General features: G+C 39.6%; 1 protein-coding gene and 1 long non-coding RNA gene across 7 annotated transcripts in view; both read right to left on the bottom strand.

Annotated features, from left to right (window-relative positions):
- The window catches only part of tanc2b (tetratricopeptide repeat, ankyrin repeat and coiled-coil containing 2b), a 179,024-nt gene that overhangs the window by 106,342 nt on the left and 51,247 nt on the right, over positions 1 to 21,435 (bottom strand). The window lies entirely within an intron of this gene.
- Positions 14,185 to 19,803, bottom strand: LOC113028164 (uncharacterized). Its single transcript, XR_003273203.1, has 2 exons — positions 18,093 to 19,803; positions 14,185 to 15,676 (listed from the first exon to the last, which is right to left on the bottom strand). It is a non-coding gene; the product is annotated as an uncharacterized LOC113028164 (long non-coding RNA).

The following is a 21,435-nucleotide window of genomic DNA, read 5'->3' as shown; positions in this document are numbered from 1 at the left end:
CATTTAATGCATTATTTGTTATCTATATATTAAAATAATAATTGTTTATTTCTGGTTTTATATTATAATGTTTCCTATTGATTTTTATTGATGTTATTGATTTTTTTTTCATTGTATTGTTTACTGGCTTAACTATAGTTGTCACAGTAATGTTGAATTTTATTTCTTCTGTCATCTTATATGTTCTACTTTTGTTTTATTTATATATATATATTTATATATATATATATATATATATATATATATATATATATATATATATATATATGTGTATATATAAAAAAAAAAAAAACACCCAGCACGCCCCTGCGGGCGGTCTATCCTTCCAGCTCGGGTCCTCTACCAGAGGCCTGGGAGCTTGAGGGTCCTGCGCAGTATCTTAGCTGTTCCCAGGACTGCGCTCTTCTGGACAGAGATCTCCGATGTTGTTCCCGGGATCTGCTGGAGCCACTCGCCTAGCTTGGGAGTCACCGCACCTAGTGCTCCGATTACCACGGGGACCACCGTTACCTTCACCCTCCACATCCTCTCGAGCTCTTCTCTGAGCCCTTGGTATTTCTCCAGCTTCTCGTGTTCCTTCTTCCTGATATTGCTGTCATTCGGAACCGCTACATCGATCACTACGGCCGTCTTCTAGCAGCTGGATAGCGTAGTGGTTAGACTACACGCCTTTGGAACAGAGGATCGCAAGTTCGATTCCTGCCTGGGGCGTCTGTATCCAGTAAGGGTCCTAAGGCTAGACCCCCTATGCTAAGCAAGCCTACCGCAGACATGAGCGAGACAGATAAATATGAAGGCATGCCGGCTCGGACGTCGCCCGGATCAACAAGGTCCGCGTCAGGTGTTGAGGAACCAGGGCACCCTGACGAAAAGTGGGCTACTGGAACAAGAAGGCATCGGTGGGCAAGGGACGAAAACAGGGCGTTGTTGGAATGCTACTACGCAAGTAACCCCGGCGGAAGGGGCTACATGAATAGGATGAGGGACCTATGGATTCTTCGATATATATATATATATATATATATATATATAATAAGTTGTTTTTCTTATTTTATCTTACAAAGAGATACACCTATGGTGGTAAACAGAGTTCAGTGACAGAGGTAACGTTTTAAATTTCAGACAACATAACTGTCAGACATGTGGCCAAAGCCCGAATACTGTACTGATTTAAATAATCCTAGGGTCAGAAGATCATTTAAAATAAAACTGTTGTTTTTCCAAAGTCATTACAATAATGCTGGGGAGGGGGAGGAGGTGGGGTTAGACAATGCTACAAACTCCAGGATATGGGTCAGTGTGTGTCTGTGAGGGAGATACAAATATTGCTCTTGGCAGATCCAGCAGACTGGTCTGACATCAATTTTTTATGCATCGCTTCCAACTGGGCACTTAATACTGTTTGGGTGTGCGTCTCATTGTTGAGCACTAATCTATGAGTACAAGGCTGCTGTTGAAGGATTTTAGCTTGCTCTGATCATGTGTTTGGATTATATTGCTTTTCCAAAAGTGAAATATCATCATCAGCTGCTTCATATTGTATTTTCTGGTCTATAAGATGTCATCACAGTTTCTTAGAGACCAAGGAGCTCATGAAAACAACAATGGTAGATGACTTGAGAGAAGTCAAAGTACTAAAGTCTTTCTACCTGCTTAAGCAAGAATGCATTTCCAGTATTCATAGATATTCAGTTTCACTAAAGCTCAGCAGCCAGTTGACAACTGTTTAGAGACAAGACACCATCTAAACAACCACAGACCACCGATATGATAAATGGTAAAAGGTTCTTATAGAACGCTTTTCTACTATACATGAGCACTGAAATTGCTTTATACAACTTGACTTATTCACCCATCCGCTACACTTTAAGTGCTTTCTATCTAAGATTCACATATATTCATACTCTGATGGATGCGTGAGAGAGCAACTTGGTTAGCATTTTGCCCAAGGGTATTTGGCATCCAGACTGGAGCAGCCAGAGATCAAACCACCAACTTTCCATTTATTGAGATACATTCATCCCTACAGACCAAAGCAATCAAAAGTAGGAATACAGATTTTTACCTAGCAACGTGTGGTCACCAGGAGGTTGCCAACTGATCTCTGTGCCTCTGCAACCAAGCCAACTCTTTTTATTGTTAATTTATTTGAAATACAAAATACAGTAATTACAATAGAAAAAGAGCAAATCCTGACATTTAAGACTCTCAAAGTGGAAAATATTGGCATTTTTGTTAAATAAATTAAAATTAATAATAAAACCATTTCAATCAACTTATAGATTAATTGAGCACAAATGAGGATGCAGGCATAATGTGTCTTTATATGTGATTTGCACAATCATTAGACCTGTCAAAGCAGATAAGTTCATCCGAAGGCCTGATAAGTCTGCCCTTCCAGTAAGTGTCAGCAGGAGTTACATTTATCGAGCATGGCATTCATGGCTGCCACAGATTGGAGAGAAAGACGAAGGAGGGGGCAGCAGACAGTCAGACTGACAAGCACAGTTATAGACAGACTGTAGGTTTGAATTCAAAGATGGCACAATAACTGCAATCAAACAGACGCAGTCGGGGAGACGCATATGGACATGCAGCTGGCGTGGGGATAGTCCACGCCTTGGTCCTCCTGTGAAGTGAACCAGTGTTGTGTTTTGCTGTCTTTATCATGCGACGCAAAGCAGCACAATATCCCTCAGTATGTTCAGCTAGCAAGGGCACTTCCTGCTATTCAAAGGCAGACTGCATTGAACAGCAGTAATGAGCCCATCCACATCAAGAGCCACAATAAAAGCCCAGCTTCCCAACTGGCAAAAACAACAGGATGCCATTGCAGAAGGGGAACTGATAAGTTCTGTATGGCATCAGAACTTTAAATGTGGGGGGGGAGAGACATGTTATTTCACATTTCACACAGCCAAATACACAATCCAGCAGTCTGATCTGTTCACGAAGGATTTAATGGCTATATATGTGCCAGCGTGTGGTAAGTAAAAAAAGATGAATAAATATGTGCAAAAAGCTGGATGGAAAGTGATGATGAACGATGGCAAACGGTTAGCCCCTGTAATAATGAATATAAATGGATGATGAATGGGTGGAATGAGTGGGACTCGACAAAAAGGAAGATGAGGGGGAGTAAGAAAATAACCACTCCAGAAGGAATGAAAAGAACGGAGGAGCAGCAGGACGGCTGTAAAAAGAAGCTGTGATGAAAAATGTTAGCGCATTTGGATTGATGAAAAGAGCCCAGGGAGAAGTAGCAGTGATGAATGGAGAAGACAAAGATGAAGAAGGAAATTACTTTAAGGTGGGAGCACCTGAAAGGCATGAGGTGGACAAGTTTGGTTATGAGATGATGTGGATAAATTGAGACAGAGGGGGATGGGAGAAAGAGAGGGACGAACTGGTGAAGACTCATTAGCCTACGCAGGATTGGTACACTCAGTCGTTCCCTGCTCTACTGTTTTATCTCCCTCTCTTCTCTCTCCTTTTGTTCTCCAGAAATATCCAAGTGGGCGGGAGAGAGAGTAACGGGGTGTGTGAGAAAGGAGGAGAGAGTTACAGTAAGTGCGATGATGGCAGAGTGAGGGGGACGACAACAGAAAGCGACAGAGGAAGTACATGAGTACAGAGAAGGCCTGCTGTCTTTGAAATATTTTTCCATTATAAAATGCCAATAGTGCGTAAAGGACACCTGATTTCATAACCAAAACAACTCATTACCTCACTCTCAAGTGTCTTCCAGAGAGGCAACAAGTCTGGCTTTTAATAAAGTGAACTTCCACCAACGCCAGAATAAAACTGTTAAATATATGTGAAACATTTTGCTCATTAGGATTCAGGGAAAACAAGCAGTGACGTTACATCACACATCAAAGCACACATATTTAATGTGGGATGGAGTTTTTATTATGAATGAATTATAAATTTTTTATGAATTATTATGTCTATTTTTTTATGTTTTATGGACAACAGATGGAAATTAGCCCTTGGCTATAATCTGGTATGTTTACATGCATGTAATTTTTTTTACATTTATGTTCATTAACATGCACTGTCCTAAATAAATAAATTAAATTAAAATTAAATTAATAAGAGAGGGCACTGATCACATGTCACCCATTTTAAAGGTACATTAGGCAGAAAACACAAAAAGTAGACATGAACCACACAACAACAACAGTAGGTCTGGCTGATTTGGGGAAGGATTTGTTGTCTTTCATCAACATACCTTCTAATATTTTACAGATAAATCACTGAACTGACAGAGAAAATACTTTAACTAGCCTTCAGCTTCAGTCCTATCCCAACAGTGCTGTTTTCGTCTCCTATCAGCTGGAATAGTTGATGTTCGCGACACTGAACAAAACCTCAGGAGGAATTTCATGAGGTCAGAGGTAAAAGTTTTAAGCAATTCAACTGCTAGCAATTACCCAAAAGCCGCATTAGTTGTCTGCCAAGTTATCACTGAAGTAGCAGCTAGTGGTTTCTTCTTCGGGCTGGTCCCCTTAGAGGTCACCACAGCAGACAATCTGCCTTCTTCTCACGCTATCCATAGCATTCCCTTCTGTTACACTAACCCTTTGTATGTCATGCATGAGCCTCCTCTGTGGCCTCTTTTCCCCATATTTAACATCCTTTTTCCAATATATCCACCATCCCTCCTCTGCACCATCTAAAATATAAGCCTTGCCTTTCTAATTCCATCTCCAACATGAGTTGTCCGTCTCTCACTCCCAATGAAAATCCACCTCCAGCTTGGCTTCCTCTCTTTCTGTTGGTGCACCCTCTATAGCAGGTCTCACTACCATCTTGTAAACCTTGCCCTTCACTCTAGCTGCTATCATTCTGTCTCAAATCACTCCTGAAACTTGTCTCCACCCACTCCACCCTGACTGCACTCTTCTTCAATTCTTTATTGCATTCTCCATTGCTTTGGATGGTTGACTCCAGGTTTTTAAACTGATCTACCTTCACTACTTGTGCTACTTGCTACCTTTCAACCTGTCACTCACACAAACACTCTGTCTTGCTTCTACTGAGTTTCGTTTCTCTTCTCTCCAGAGCATCCCTCCACGTCTCTGGGCTCTCTTCCAGCTGCTCACTACAGATCACAATATCATCTGCAAAGATAGTCACAAAGTCTACGTTCACACTGCAGGTCTTAATGCTCAATTCCGATTTTTTGATCAAATCCAATTTTTTGTCTGCTTGTTCACACTACAAAATAAAATGTGACAGCAAACGCGCTCTAGTGTGAACCCTCAAAGGACCCGCATGCGGAAAAGAAGACGTCACACACAACGCGGTCTGTTTAGACCCAGACCAAACAGTATTGTTTGACTGATGGCCCTTAATATAAAGACTTTGGACTTTACGTTTCCCAATTTTGCTTGAAGTTATAAAGTTATTTTGTTATTTAAATATGGCCTAATAATTATCCTTATTGCTGTTTTAGAGAGGAGCGGTGCTTCAAAGGATAGTTGCAGATTTCTGTCAGAATCTGCAGATTATACAGTACAAATAAAATGCTCACGTTTCTCCAACGTTGTCCTCACAACAGTTTCACTGGATGGCCAGCAAGCGTTCACGATGTGTTCTCGGGCGCTTCTCTGATAATTGGCGTCTGTCTTGTGTCAGTGACGTAAAAGACGGATTTAATGCGACATGACCATTCTAACACAGGTCGCTTTCTAAAACATCAGATATGTATCGGATTCAGCACCACATACGAAAGGGACCCAGGTCGGATTTGAAAATATCGGATTTGTGCTGTTCACACTGTCATACCATGATCCGATAAGAGTCGCATAGGATCAAAAAAAGTCGGATTTGATGCGCTTTCGCCTGCAGTGTGAACGTAGTCAAAGAGTCTCCTGCCTGACCATCAGCACTGCAAACAAGAAGGGGCTCAGAGCGGATCACTGATGCAATCCAACCCCAAGACTAGCAACTGGACAGAAACAGTGACACCCTACCTTAACAATTCTATTTGGTCAGCAATGAAAATATGGCAGAGTTACCAGAAGCACAGCACTAGGCGAGACAAGATTAATAGTAAGTCATCGTTGGGCTTTTGCACTACTTGCCCTGTATATACACCTTACAGTTATTACTGTATGTTTTGCTCTACATCAGCTAACTCAAAAAATGTCTTTTCAATGATTTCAATGATGTTTGTATTCTTCTAATCTTTTTTTAAAGTCCTAATTCTGTGATTTTCCTTCCCCCTAGGGCAGCGGTCCCAAACCCCTCGGCCACGGCCCGATACCGGTCCGTCAGTCGTTTGGTACCGGGCCGCGAGATTTGAGGCTCAGGTGTGAAATTAATGGTTTTCAGGCTTTTTATCATTAACTCAGTTTCCCTGGGTCTTTTCCCATGTGGAAATTGTGTGTCTTATTTTGAAAGAAATATTTACATGTTACCATAGCGACCAGAGAGTATTAAGGGGCAGAGAGGAGGATGTTACTCTCACTGTCGTTGGTGCATTTCAGGAGGACGCTGCTAATAAAGTTACACAATTACACAGTGAATTCGCATTTATTATTATATTTACAAAATACCACAGTTTTTGTCTTGGTCGTATCGTTTAATTTTGTTGTAATTACCCGCGACACCTTAAAGGCCAGTCCGTTAAAATAGCGTCTGACATTAAACCAATCCGTGGTGCAAAAAAGGTTGGGGACCGCTGCCCCTAGGGTACTGAAATAGGTATTGAGTACTGAGTAAGATCAAAACCGAGGTTGAAATTGTTCTCACAACTTATTTGATGCTCAGGTTTAGTTCTTTTTCTGGTTTATTTGCTGTGTATCCACATCTCTGAAAATTACTCAAAACCTTGTTATAATTAATAAATATTTAAAAGAAAAAAATATTCTTTCATCCTTTTTATATATATGAATATGGAAGACCCCCATACCTAAAGAGGAGTGGATGGAGAAGGATGAAAGAAAAATGGCAGAGAGAAGTGACATTATTGTAAGGGAACCAAACACCAAGCAGAGATATCTGCTGTTATTAATAAACCTGAAGACATAAAGGATGACAGATATGAGCTGAAACACCACACTGAATTCCCATTAAGACACAGTATGTTCTCTTTTTACAGCCACCTATCAGACACCTTGGCCTCTCCAGCGATTTCACTCTGTATTCATGTATCTATGAACAGCACACAGTCTCCCTCACACACACACGCACACTGTCGCGGCTAAGGTGTGGCACGATGCCGGCAAGACACGGACTGCCATGGAAGCCTGGGTCAAGGTGACACCCTGCACAGCAGCCACAATAGAGCAAACAAATCAGTTTCAGAGTGGGTTTGACACATGCTGCCAACACCAGTCAAAAAACAGACACTCAATGCTGCTCTTAAATCACACACTTGAACCCTTCACCTCCCAAAGTACACATTGAGACACCTACACACTGGCTTCCTGAGATCAAGAGCTGCTCAGACTTGCACCGTGAAACAACAAAAACCTTGCGAAACAATTAACAAATCAGCCTTGATGAATAGTGGCTCTTACCAAAGCATGTTTCTACCGCTCCCCAAATTCAAAGTGGAATTCAGAAATCCCCACATTTATTCAATATAACCATCCGTCTCTTCCGATTCATCCGACTCACCTTTGTCAGTTGTTCCCCCGTCTGCCTAGGCAATAAAAATCCTGCACCATAGTAAGAGAGAGCTTAAACAAAAAAAAGAGAGAGAGAGGAGATAATAAAAGGCACAGTGAGGTGAAAAAAAATACAGGAAAGAAAGAAGGCAAAGAGAAGAGGACAAAAGATAGAGGGAGGGAATAAAAGGGAAAAGAGGGAGCGAGAGAGAGGTAAACAACAGCCCAGACAGGCAGAGAGCTCTCCACAATGTGATGCGAGCGCCAGGTGTCAGCACGCATACACTCACTGAGGCACGCATGCACACGCTCACACATTCGCATACCCACGAACACAAGCAGACAGGCAACTCTCTCTCACTCTCATGCTCTCCTCTCCTCTTCCTCCTGCTCCTCCTCTTCTCGCTTTCTGGCAGCGATAACTCTCCCCCATCCTCCTTCTCTCTCTTATTCAGCCGCGGTAAAATGACTTAACTCTTAAAAAACCAGTCATTTTCAAAACTAACCTTTTCTATTCAGCTCAGTCATTAATTATTATCAGATTCACTTTAAAGGGTACTAACTGTATGCCTACTTGAACTATTATTTTTGTCTAATAAGAGGCAGAACACACAAGCTGCCTTTTGTGGGTCCATTAAGTCTGAGAATTATCTGATTCTATCTGCCACGACTGCACCAGAATATTGATTACCAAGTCGCCTGTCTTTGTGTAGGTGATAACGAGTTGGCGTACACTAGCCGCAACCAAGCAGCAACCTTTAAAACTGAAAACTGATGCTGATACATTAGTGTCAAAACTGCAGTTCCCCAAATGACCACTTGAGGCAAACTCCAAACAACCCTCATAGCTTCCAATTAGGGCTGCTCAATTAATCGAATTTTAATCACGATTACGATCTGGGCTTTCAACGATCATTAAAAATGACTGAGCCGATTATTAGCCCCTCCCTCATTTATCCGCGACACCTTAAAGGCCGGTCCGTGAAAATATTGTCGGGCATAAACCAGTCCGTGGCGCAAAAAAGGTTGAGACCGCTGATTAAGAGGACCCGAGGGAAGCTCGGAAAGCTAAGCAGAAGTTATTTGGAGAGTGACTGCCGTTGGTTGAAAAGAGAGGTAAAAAAAAAAAAAAAACTTCAGTGGTGTTGCACACTATTTTATATTATTTTTTAAAGTCATTATTCAATACATTGTTATTGTTAACCCTTTAAAGCCGGTCAGAGCAGCACGCTCTGTTTTGTGTAACTATTTTTAAATCCCTGTAGAACCTGAACTGTGTAAGCTAGCGCAATAATTTGTTTTGCATATGAAACTTACATCTTATGCCATCAGCTTGTCCTCGGTCACGGTTTCCTTCCACATAAATTGCATAAAAAGCGCTTGCAGGAACAAAAACATAATATTCCAGAAACACGTGTTGCCGATCCGATCAGCTGTTCGTAACACTTCGCACATTGAAACAGACGTCACCGCTAACTATCACATGTCCGCCATTTCCTGCCCGAAAGTGATGTCATTTTCGCGGAAAATGTAGTTTTTTTTACTTGTAGGCCTTAAAAGCCTATACTGGTCATGTTTGACTTTTCTGAATAGTTGCTGGGATGCTTAGAACTCGAATTGCACTGCTGGAAATAGTTTATTTTGATGCACCTGCTGTTTTCTTTGCAAATTTGCATCATAGGATTGTTTTTGTTTTTCCTGCAGTATATAAAAATTGCTGTATCTCCAAAATAAAACTATGAAGACACTCAAAATTAATTTCCTGTTGTTGTAAACTATTTTTTGCAACTTTTTTGTATTTAAAGTTTTGAGGGATAAACCTCTTAAATTTCTCCAAGTAGAAATATATGTTAAAAAACAAAAACAAAAACAATTTTCAATTTTTTTTGTAGTTTATTGCACTTTTTTTGCAATTAATGTAGTTACTATGGACTTAATGCATACATATTATTAAAATATGGGCTATAACAGTTGTATAGCAACTTGAAATGCTCCCACAAATGGCACTACAACATGTAAAAAAATAATATAAGCTCTGGCGGACTTGGTTCTATAGTAGGTCTTAAAGGGTTAAATAAATATCGTCAAATAATCGAGATCTCAATTTCAGTGAAAATAATCGTGATTATCATTTTTGCCATAATCGAGCAGCCCTACTTCCAATGTTAAACTGTATGGTGTCTGTAGCCATTTTCACCCTTTGTGACAACTACAGGAGGTACATTTTACTATAAAACATCATTTTGGGGGTGTAGCTGCTTTGAGTGACAGATACGGTCCATTTAAGTAATGTATTACAAAATACTCTCCGGAGAAAGTAATTCGTTACACTACTCGTTGCATTACTTCTTTGCTTCCCAATAATGAGTTAAAAGCATGATGCTGAACTTTTCACATGCCTGCAGATTTCCACATGTTCATCAAAGTTGATGAAAAGCAGTCAACACAACACTTTACAGGAACATCCTAACCATAGCATGGCGGTGCAGTGGTTAGCAAAAGAGAAATTCATTCCTTTGTGATTCTAAAGTGGCCTTAGGTGTGAACCCTTGTGTATTTGTATTAGCCCTGAGATGCTGGTGACTTTTCCAGGGCGTATCCCCCTTCTTGCCATATGACAGCTGGAGTAAGCTCTAACCCCAACCCAAACCTCAGCTGGTACTGAGGTATCCACTCTCAGGGTCTAGGGATGAATTGCTGCCAGCTACGTGTTAGCATCATAGATAGATTTTTGTGCCAATTCTGTCCGTCTCTCACATGAAGAGGTCAAGCACATGAAAAGGCAGGTCTGGCTTTTCTGTGTCTACTCATAATGCAGATAACTGAAAAAATTAATTTCCTGCAGAAAATGTGATTATAATTTGATATTGAATGTAATAGTTAAATAATAAAAAATGTATTTAAATTATTAATAGATTAAAAGTAAATTAAAAAATTACCCAATTCGGTTTTTAAGCCTGTTTATCCCCCCCTAACTAATGCACCTAGCAGGCAAAGCTAGCAAGCTACTGTTAGCATTAGCTGACAATCCCAGGGGTTTATGCTTTCATCCATCACCATCACTTTTTAATTAAATATCAAAAGAGGCTAAGACCCTAGTAATGAAACCCAAGGCTTCAAAACCACAGCACAAAAAGCAGTAAGTGACATCATGGAGCTGCGTCCATCTTTAATATACAGTCTATGGGTTTAGCACTGATTTTTGGGGAGTGAAAACAGCTGGAAACAATACTATGAAAGCTGTGAGAACTGACAACAGTAAATCTGAAGGTGTTAAAAAATGAGCTGAAGGGAAAGGAGCTGCAGCGTCAGTCAATTTTTAGTGTTAATATTAATATAACATTTTGGTAATCACATTATTTGATCTTGTTCACATGGAAATGGGATTTAAATAGAATAAAGTTCTGATTATCTTTTGTAAGCATCTTTTCTATCATGGGTGGCAGAAAAACATGCCTACACAAAATAATTCAATTATTTAAGGTTTTTCACAAATGTGAAATACTTTTCTCACATTTTTAGTTACACAGCTAGTGAAGGTGGAAAAACAGGATGGGATGTATCCATTTTTAAAATTCCTTTCAGTGGCATCTTACAAAAGCAACAAGAGAAAACTGAAAGGTGGGAGGCTTATGCTCCACTATCTAGTACATGTGTTTTCTCCCAAATCCATACGTGATACATCGGTTCTCAAATTGCTTCTTCGATTTCTATTATTTTAGTCGCACAGAAGAGACTTTTTCTAGACTACATGCACTTCCTTTGTAGACAGGCGCAGCATGGATATAGGTGATGTCTTAAAAGCTCCAGTATTACAGAGATACAATACAGCAGAGCGCTCAATACCCATCAGGGAGGTACAGCTGAAAGATGCCTTTGTGAAAATTCTTAACATTTTCTTGTGTATTGAGGCATAGCAGGAGCTTCTAGATAATAGTATTCACTCCAGCCTGCTCTTTTTTTCTGTACCGTTTCATGAATTTGAGTGTATATATAGACACAAATGCTATTTTCTCTGCTGATTAGGTTATGTTTAAATTCCCTTTTTTGTTCCACTGAATATTCTGGAAACTTGTTACTAGATTTTAAAGATATCCAGTAAATATAATCAATAAGCTGTCATGGCTTTTGTCAGTAAAATAGATTTGACACAAATGCAGACTCAACATACAAGGCAGGAATGGATTTCATGGGATTTACTGACTGCTGCAAAAATAATAAAGCCTAAAACTCTAACTGGTCACAGCAGATCACTACTTCCTGGTAATGGGGCGTTCTTCCTTCCTACCATTGCGAAGCGTATTACATTGTCTTTCTCTTTCAATATAAAGCATCTTCAGGGGATTTATTGGGAATAAGTGCTGTGTAAATAAAACTGAATTAAACTGAAATATAGGCAGGAATTTGAGTTAGCAAGCAAACAAAATTGATAAGCTTAGAGAGACAAAGAGGCTCCATTATGCTAAGCTCTATTTCTATACATTTTTTCTTTGCCTCTACTAGAGCATCTGTGCATAAGCCATAAGCCATCTTTTATACTGGGCCCCTTCCCTTCTTCTCTTTCATACAATTTTCTTCTAATTGGCTGCCCCTCACAGAGAAAAGGTTTGCACTGCAGGTGGGAGGGGCTGCAACATGCACAGCTGTGTGCCTGAGATGACCATATTAGGACTACCCACCTTCATCAACATCAACAGAACAGGAGAAACCGTTAGAAACAGGGCATTTAGAGCAATCGGACACCTGAGCTTTTGGCTCAGTAGGATTATCTGCACATATGCTACGCTAACTAATTCATTTTTAACCAATCCTTATTATGAGCATCCACCACTGGAACTGAGGGGAACAAAAATAATATATATACACTACATAAAATGTTATGTGGTAAGCCTTGTTTGATGTTTATTTCATTTTCTGATAGCAGGAGGGGAGAAAAAGGGAAAAAAATGCAGTTCATGAGTGAACTAAGGATGTTTTGCCCTCACCATTATGCTACTGGGGCTCCCCATGCATAGCCCAGCAGAGGCAGGGATACAAGTGCTTTTAGAGTGCTTTCAAGCTTTTATTTATTTTCCTCATTCATTTTTTAATCAAAAGTGTCAGCTGCCTTTTATTCCTTTGTATTCCTTGTTTCTTGCACAACAGTAACATTAAATTAAAAACAATACATTTCAATATTATAGTACAAATTGTGGTTGCAATTCTGTTGATTAGACAATTTAAAAGAATGATTTTATAAAAAAACAAAACAAAAAAAACTGTGCATTGTTAGACTAACTGATTTAAAAAAAATAGTTATTACAGTTATGGCAGTTGCTGTCCTAAATTATCCAGTCAAAGACATTAACTACATCCATTTCAGTGGCACCATATTATTTGCCCAATATAGATTTTTTACTTTTATGCTCATGATTCCCTCAAAATTGTTCTTCTTACTCCTTTAACATACTCAAGTAAATTAAGCTATTAATCCAAACATAGCTAATATGGTGCATAAATGATCTTGCCACATTTACATCCCTGTTGGTTTCCCTGAGCATAAAGCGTCTGACACAACTCCTTGTTTGACTTTTTTTAGGAAGGATACCAGCTGCTAAATGTCAGTTACTCCACAGCCACTTATATGTCCCCTTAAACAAGCTATGAACATGAACACATGAGGTAAGAGAAACGACACTGATCCAGATTCAGAATAATGTCGCCAATGGAAAGACGGGCCACCTGCTCTAATATTACAATATACCATCATTATTTAGTTTTTTTCTTGGTTAAACAGGTTTCTACTGTGTACGTCTACAAAGGGGGAAAAAAAGAGCAAAAGGCCATACAGGGATAGCAGGAAAATGAAAAAAAAAAAGCCCGAGGAAAGGGAAGAGAAATGCACGCATCCATTTACTGATATTGACGTTGTGATCAGAGACGGAGGAGAGGTTAGACCCACGCATTATGCTGCCCACTCCCTACTGATCTGAAATATACAGCTTCCCTTACAAAAGAGCTACATGAGAGAGAGGCACAGCCAGTCTCTTGTGCTTGTCTCCATTTAAATGTCACTGTACTGCAGCACAGCATGTGATTTTACTCAAAATAGCCAGAGAACGGCCGTCGGAACTGACAATGTCATCGTGAGGAGTTCAAGACCCTGCGGAGGACAGTCCGCCACATAACATACTGGTTTCAACCACACATTAGGCCTTTAATATAGATTCATGAAGGCAATCAAGCCAGACCTGCTGAGTGTGGAAGCCAGACTGGTGGCTTGACAATCAGATGCATGATTCATGCCATCTTTTACACATCAGAGAGTACTAAAGTAAAAAGCCATAAGAGGATGTGCTTCACTATTGCGACGATGGTGATACAAAGGGAACAATGTGGAGTTGAGTACCATTGGCAACAGTGAGTATTGCCTGTTATAGCACAGAATCCACTTCACTGTATTGTGTGTGTGTTTTGTTTTATTTCAGCAGTTAGCAATAGCAATAACTGTCTTTATAGCTTATTCTAAAGGAGTATGTGGTGAAAGACAAAAAAAACAAAAACAGATTTCTCACTGTAGATGTTTGGATGTGTCACAGTAGGAACAGAATGGATTTTATTGACAATATCTGTGCTCCATAGGTAGCAGATAACCAGATTTCCAAGTAAATTTGATGCATTGTAATCCAATATAATGAAAAAAGTGGCAACAATGACACCTCCATTGTGACAGTTATCATTACAAGGGAAGAGGACATAAAAAGTTAAGTAATTAAAGCTAATTAAAGCCATCAAAGCCTGGCTAGTTCCTTCCTGTGATGAAGGACGTGCTCCTGGTGCCTGCATGGGTTTTCTCCCACTGTCCAGATGTCCTGCATCTTAGGCTTGAAATGTTGGTGATTCAAACCTGGCCATGGATGAGAGATGGATAAAGTGCTTTAAATGTACAGAAAAAAAGGACTGTATGTGTATAAATCTCTCTTGTACTCTAAAGCACTTTAAGTGATCTGTAAGACTGGAAAGTGCTCTGTAAATGCCAGTTCACTGTCCACACGCAGCCCGACATGATGACTGGCTCTCACAGGAGACAACCAAGTAGAATTTGCTGCAATAGAAAATTACTTTGATACAGAAAGGATAACAGTTAAAAGATGAGTCCTGTGTAAAAATGAAAAGGAGACCTTTTATATGCTCTTGTTTTGAGCAGTTATCTATCCCACATAGTGATATGACCCTTGAAAGCTCACCCAACATCCACTTTTTGAAGTTTTCTCCAGTGAAGTGTCAAGAAAGACCAATTGTTCAGGTAACCAATGCTTGTTTCTGTCACGCCACATCACACGTAACATGGTGCAATTTTGCTATTTAAACTGTAACACAACATATGAGAATGTTCATTATGAAGAAAACTAAGGTCAACAATGAAATTTTGGCTTTAGATTTTGGGTTTAACCAGAGATAGACTCAAAAATGAATGCATGTTTCAGCCGTGAACATTTCATGTGTACATCTGTCGTACATTTGATCAGATTGAACCGATGTCATGACATGACTCCCACTATATAAGAGGTTTCAGGGTGTAACATTCTTGAGCCTAAAGGACGCAAAGGAGGTCACTCAGCGAAGGCGTATGGGTGGCTGTGACGAGGGCTTTATGTGCATCAAGAGGCTCTGCTGAACCATAATGACGAGCCAATAAGTGCCTCCCACACTCCACAAGACAGGAGAGCGGCACGAATGACACTTCGGGCACATAGTCTCTTACCGCCCCGCGCCCTCTCAACAGTCCATCTACAAGTCTGAATTGTCTTTGACCTTCAGCACACTTTCATTTTGCTGCAGCTTTGTTACCATGGCATCAGTCAGGAGGCCACAGGTGCCTGATGAGGTGGGCAGCTTCGGGGCGGCTAAACGCCCACCTGATCAACACTGGTTGTATCGTCACAGACGCCACTGGAGGAGCAGCTTCTCCTGTTTTCTTTGTTGTTTAAGGAAGAACGTTCACGTCACGTAACCTTTGCAGACCAGTTCCATAGTGAGTACTCTAACAGATGATAGAGATGATAATGAGATTTCTAGAAAGAAGAGGAAAAGTTGAGGAAAGATGACTCAAGCACTGATAAAGAAACCCAATTATGCACGTGCATATATCTACTTTTAGATGGCATCTCACAGTTAGAACAGACTGTGCAGTCAATACTGCATGAAGGCACCTAAGAATGTCAACTGCTGAAAGAAGAAACTTAAATGACATGTTGCAGAGAAGCTCAAGCAGATTGTAGACATCAGACTATTTGTTCTCTGTAACCAAAGGTCAAAGCTTCTCGCAACAGCTGTGCACCGTATTGATTCACATATTCATTGTCTGCTTCACCAGCTACAGTCTGTGCTTACACAGCATGTTAATGTTCACATTTAAAGAGAATTAAGACATGCAGAGTTTAGCCAGAGAGCAGCAGAATTAAACAAAAGCAAAATAAATAGAAAAATCTGCAGCTGATTAATCAGTCCAGTCATTTTTGAATGCAAAAAGTCCATTTAGCCCTTAGTCAAGTGCCTTGAACATGGATTCTACATAAAGGCCACCAGATGGCGATAGCTGTGATTCCAAACTATCTATCTGGAACAGCTAGCCACAGGAAAATAGCCAATTTCCTGTGGAATCTATGGGTTCAATCACTCGTTTCAAATCACACTAAGTTTAATTAAGTATTTTGTACAACTTGCTCATACTCTCTTTCATAATGGATAATTACCCATTGGCTAACAACTTGTCATTGACAAGTCGTTAGCCAATGAGCAAGCGGTTTCAAAATTAGACTTTAGAGATTTTTTTGGGGGGTTTTTTTAACTTTGATGATTAGCAGTAGCTATGAGGACCAACTACTTGTTACAAAAGTGCTTAGCTTCATTCCTTGGGAACATTGTCATAAACAAAATGCTATTTAAAGGCAGATCAGCTGTTTTTATTTTTTTTAAGGCTTTTGTGTTCCAGTGTTTGTGATTTTCTGTTAATGATTAGTAGTAATTACTAGTAATCTTTAGCAGCCGATAAAGATTACTAGTAGAAGAAAAGCACTGACAACACTTAGGAGTGAGCTTAAATGTCAAATCCTCTGTACTTTTGTTGTCCACTGTTTTTCTTTAATATATATTTTAGGCTCATGCTGGACAGAGCATCGAAGGTGGAGAGAGAAAGATGAGGGAATGACCTGAAAATAAACGAAACCTTATATTTAAAAATACATTATTATGCTGTTAAAGAATCAGGGGAAGTGTCTTTTGTTTTTTAATCATTAAAAACCAACTTTCAATACATGAAAAATGCTACACGCTATATCTTTAACTATTGTAATTTTCACAAATATCACCAGAACTGAAGACAAAAACATATTACATAACCACAGAAGCCGTGACATTTCACAATCTGCTGTGAATGGGGAAAACGAAGGTCTACATACGGTATCCCTCTGCAGGTGGACCGTGTTCACACATGTTAACAGAACGTGGTTCACTGAAATCCCTCCATTCATGTTTCCCTGGGTTCATTAATACAGGAAGGAAGGGGACATTCTGCGGAGCAGTAGGTGCCAATCTGTCGCTCTGTGGAGATCAGCCAGAATCAGCTCATGTTAGGCTGCCACTGCCCTTCCTGTCGCCTCTTACATCTACCCGATAATATTCTACATTGTGGAATGATTTATTTCTACCCAGCCAGTGCAGTCACTAATGTTTACTGGATATTCCATAGCTTGCTCTGCATGTAAGTAGCAATATATATGTAAATATGCAACATCTGCATATGCATTTATTTCCAGTGCATTTATTAGATTTCAAAATACACCAACTACTCGGCAGATAAAATCTGAATTACAGCAAACAGAAAAAATGTAGTAAATAATGGATGAAATGGTGATGAATGGTTCACTATCCAGTATGGATATAGCAGTTGTTCTTTTATCAACAATATTAGATTATTTCCAAGGCTATTCCATAATATCCCATCTTATATTTGTCAAGATCTTTAAGTTTATTCACAGAAATGCCAGCTAGGAGCTGCGCAAATGAACCAGAAGCTCATAAGAATTTGGTATGTATCTTTTCAACCAGGAAATCTCAATTAGGGTAATTAAAGTTTATAATCAATGGGCAGAGGAACACATGGGGACAAAATCATAGCATCAATTAAAACCGTACCATCAATGTCACAGTTTAACGTGGCCCGAAAGCATGGTGGTTTTAGACTATTTTTTACCATATTCATGTAGAAAATTGGTGAATAAAAAGCCAACTTAGTAAGTCGTGCAATTATTGAAAACGTCTACTTTTACCATGGAGGTTTCTATTAATTCAGCTCAACCATCTGCACTTATTTATAGATATTAAAAAGTGTGCACAATATAGTCTAAAATGCTTTAAACTAACCTACATGGGATATTTTTAAAAAAAGTCAAAGCTATGACAGAACGTCCGTCATTTCACAAGACTTACCCAGTGCAGGCGTGGTTGTTATCGGCTGCTAAAGACTGGCAATAACTGCATTTACACCGCATTAGGCCGGGCTGTGGTGTCACTCCTTGCTTGTGCCGTAGAGCTCAAAGCATGTTTGCTGATCTGATGATCTCTAATTAGATTTCTCAACCACTGTGGAAAATGAGCCATCAATTAGAATGCTGTAATTAGGGGGACTGATTTGATTCCTGTCAAGCACCTGCTGCCTTCAGACTTGTCGAGTTAGTGGAACTGGAGGGAAACATGGCAGCATTTGTGCCATTCGTACTGTAAACAAAAAAGTGACTAAGTCTGTATCCATTTTCAAGAAGTAAGTATTTTTTTCGATTCTCTTCAATAACAGCTTACTTCATTTATTCTCTGTAAAGCAAAAAACAAAAAAGTATAATAATAACAGGTTGGCAAGAGTTTCCGACGAGACTGTCTTCTCCAATTTACAGAGGTTAGTTAGAATCAGTCAAGCGAGATGTAGAACCATCAATCTTGAAGGTGCCTCAGTGCACAATGCAAATGGACAGCGCTGTGGATGCACAAACCAAAAACAGTATACTGTACACGGACCTCTGTGGTTCAATCAAACTCCAGTGTAGTTACCTGATTAATCTGGTCTAATTGGGCCAGTATGGCAGCTGTCAATCAAATTACAATGTGGAGTACACAGGTGGATGATGGGTGTTTCCAAAGCAGATTCTGCTATGGTTCAGTTGTGTTTGTGTGAAAGCACAGCACCTCAGCTGCAAGCCTTCTCAAGGGAAAGACAGTTTTAAAGTCGCAATTTAAAATTTAAACTATCATAAAATCCTATGAAAGGATCCTTTTTTGATGTAGAAACAATGTCTTGTTTTATTTACATGATACTATTTGTTAGCTATGGTTTGGTATGAGTTCTGCAATTCTGCCCGATGAGCCAAAAAATAAAAATAAGTCAGTAAAGACATGAATCAGTTCTAATTTAGCAGAGAGGACAAGAGAGAAAAGAGGGTGAAAAGTAGGGGAGTAATATTTACAAATGGTCATGAGGTACATTCAGTTGTGAATTTTAGAGAAGACAAATAGTGTAGCATAACTTGCTGCCAGACTTTGAAGTTTAATTTTCCCACGTGAATCTAGTGACGATGAAAATTCAAGGTGACACCAATAAAACCAGCCTTTCAGTGAGCTGTCAGTCCGTATGACTTCATGCTTAAAGCTCTTGGTGAGCCTGCCTGTGTGAACATGAACTAGATTACAGCTAAAAAGGGGGAAAAAAATTTAATTTGCCCTTTGTTTGGACCACAATAATGGAGCCACAATGTAACCTGAGCAAAAGAATTAAAATGTGTCACATTAGCTACTGTACTATGTGTTTGAAGAGGCTCTATTATCCATCCATCAATACGATTCCTTAACCACTTCTCCTGAATTGAATAAGTGGTTAAGAAATTGGATTGCTGGAGGTCTGCAGCTTATCCCAGCTGTCACAGGAGGTAAGGCGGGGTACACCCTGAACAGGTTGCTGGTCTATCACAAGGTTAAAAGCCCGTCCTTGGTCCAAAGGGATCCATTATGCTTTTCCTTATTTTCTGTGATATGCACTGTTTTCAGTTACAACTTTCTAGTACTAGGTTGGACCCCCTTTTGCCCTTAGAGCTTCCTTAATTCCTTCTTAAATAGATTCAACAAGGTGCTGGAAACATTTCTCAGAGAGGCCTTGAGTACAGTGAACTCACTGTCATGTTCAAGACACCAGTTTGAGGTGATTTGAGCTTTGTGATATAGCTGGAAGCAGCCATCAAAAGATTGGACCTAAAGGGATGGACAAGATCAGCAACCATACTCGGGTAGGCTGTGATGTTCACTTGGTATTAAGAGGCCCAAACTGTGGCAATAAAATATCTACCAGCTCCACCCTGAACCGTTGATGCAAGGCAGGATGGAGCCATGCTTTTAAGTTGTTTACACCAATTTCTGATCTTATCGTCCAAATATCACAAGAGAAACTGAAAATCAGACCAAAAATACAAATATGGAGGTAGAAGTGAGCATAATGGATCCATTTAGCTTTATTTATTTTTATATATATATATATATATATATATATATATATATATGTATGTATGTAATTTTTTTTTTTTTTTTATTTTTTTTTTTTTATTTAACCATATAGCTACCATTTTCAGGTAAATATAAGATAAATATTTTGATGAAAATGTATCCAGTATTAACTCTGATAGCAGAAAGCATGAGCAACTACATTTGCCATACCACGCTCCAGCCCATCTTCTCAACACTCAAACTCATTTTTTTTTATTTTTTTTTTATTCCTATTTATTCTATTTATCCCCTTTGTATATTTTATTTATATTTGTCTCTGTATTTATATATATGTGTGTGTGTGTGTGTGTGTGTGTGTGTGTGTGTGTGTGTGTGTGTGTGTGTGTGTGTGTGTGTGTGTGTGTGTATATATATATATAACAGTTCTGTAACTGTAACTTTGGTCGTTGCTGTGCTTTTTTTGGAAGTCGAATTTCCCAGAGGAACCCACCCGAGGGATTAATAAAGTTCTATCTTATCTTATCTTATCTTATCTTATCTTAGTCATGCAACAGCTCCCTGTCCAGACACCCAAACCTTTTAACCCCAGTTCTCATTTTCTAATCAGCCAGTGCCATAAACTGTAATTGCAATGTCAGGCTGTTGACTTTGTTTCAAGTGTAGACTCACTTCTCCACCCCTTCTCGATGGGGGCAAGAAGAGGAAGGCAGTCAAAATCTTACAAAACAAAAATCAAACAAACTCCTCCACATGCCTCCCTTTTGAGTTCATATGCCAGCTAGAAACTCTAAAAGGAACAACGTAAGAGGCAAAGATCACGAGGGGATATTTTCCATCTCGTTCACTTTTTGGCTTTCAAGGCGGGTGCACTTGTACATGAAACAGCCGCTGGCTACAGTAACAGTGGGCCGCTGTGTCACAAAGAAAGCCTTATATACACACAGTGTATGCAGTCTGTTCAGTGTCTTAATGAAAACCCTAGTATCTGATTTCTAAACAGTGCTGCCGCCGTAACTCCGAGACATTTGTCCTTTTTGTTTAAAAAGCCTGAATCTCGGGGTGTGAGCTTATGTGTGCTCAAGTGAACATTCGCTTCAGATCTTGAATGGCATCTGATTAACCGCAGAGAGGTTGGACCGAGAAGAATGAGCTGGAAAACTGATTCAACCATTTATGTGATAGTGTCTGAGGACAAAACAGGCAAACACAATGTTGTTTCCCTGACAGATAATGCCCCATTCCCCGAGTGTGTCACGATACAGATTTGTGAAATTCAGCCTCATCGCAA

Source organism: Astatotilapia calliptera, chromosome 8 (assembly GCF_900246225.1).
Source record: "Astatotilapia calliptera chromosome 8, fAstCal1.2, whole genome shotgun sequence".
In the NCBI taxonomy this organism is placed as follows: Eukaryota; Metazoa; Chordata; class Actinopteri; order Cichliformes; family Cichlidae; genus Astatotilapia; species Astatotilapia calliptera.
Note: the sequence above shows the minus strand (reverse complement) of the source record. Positions and strands in the feature narration are given on the sequence as shown.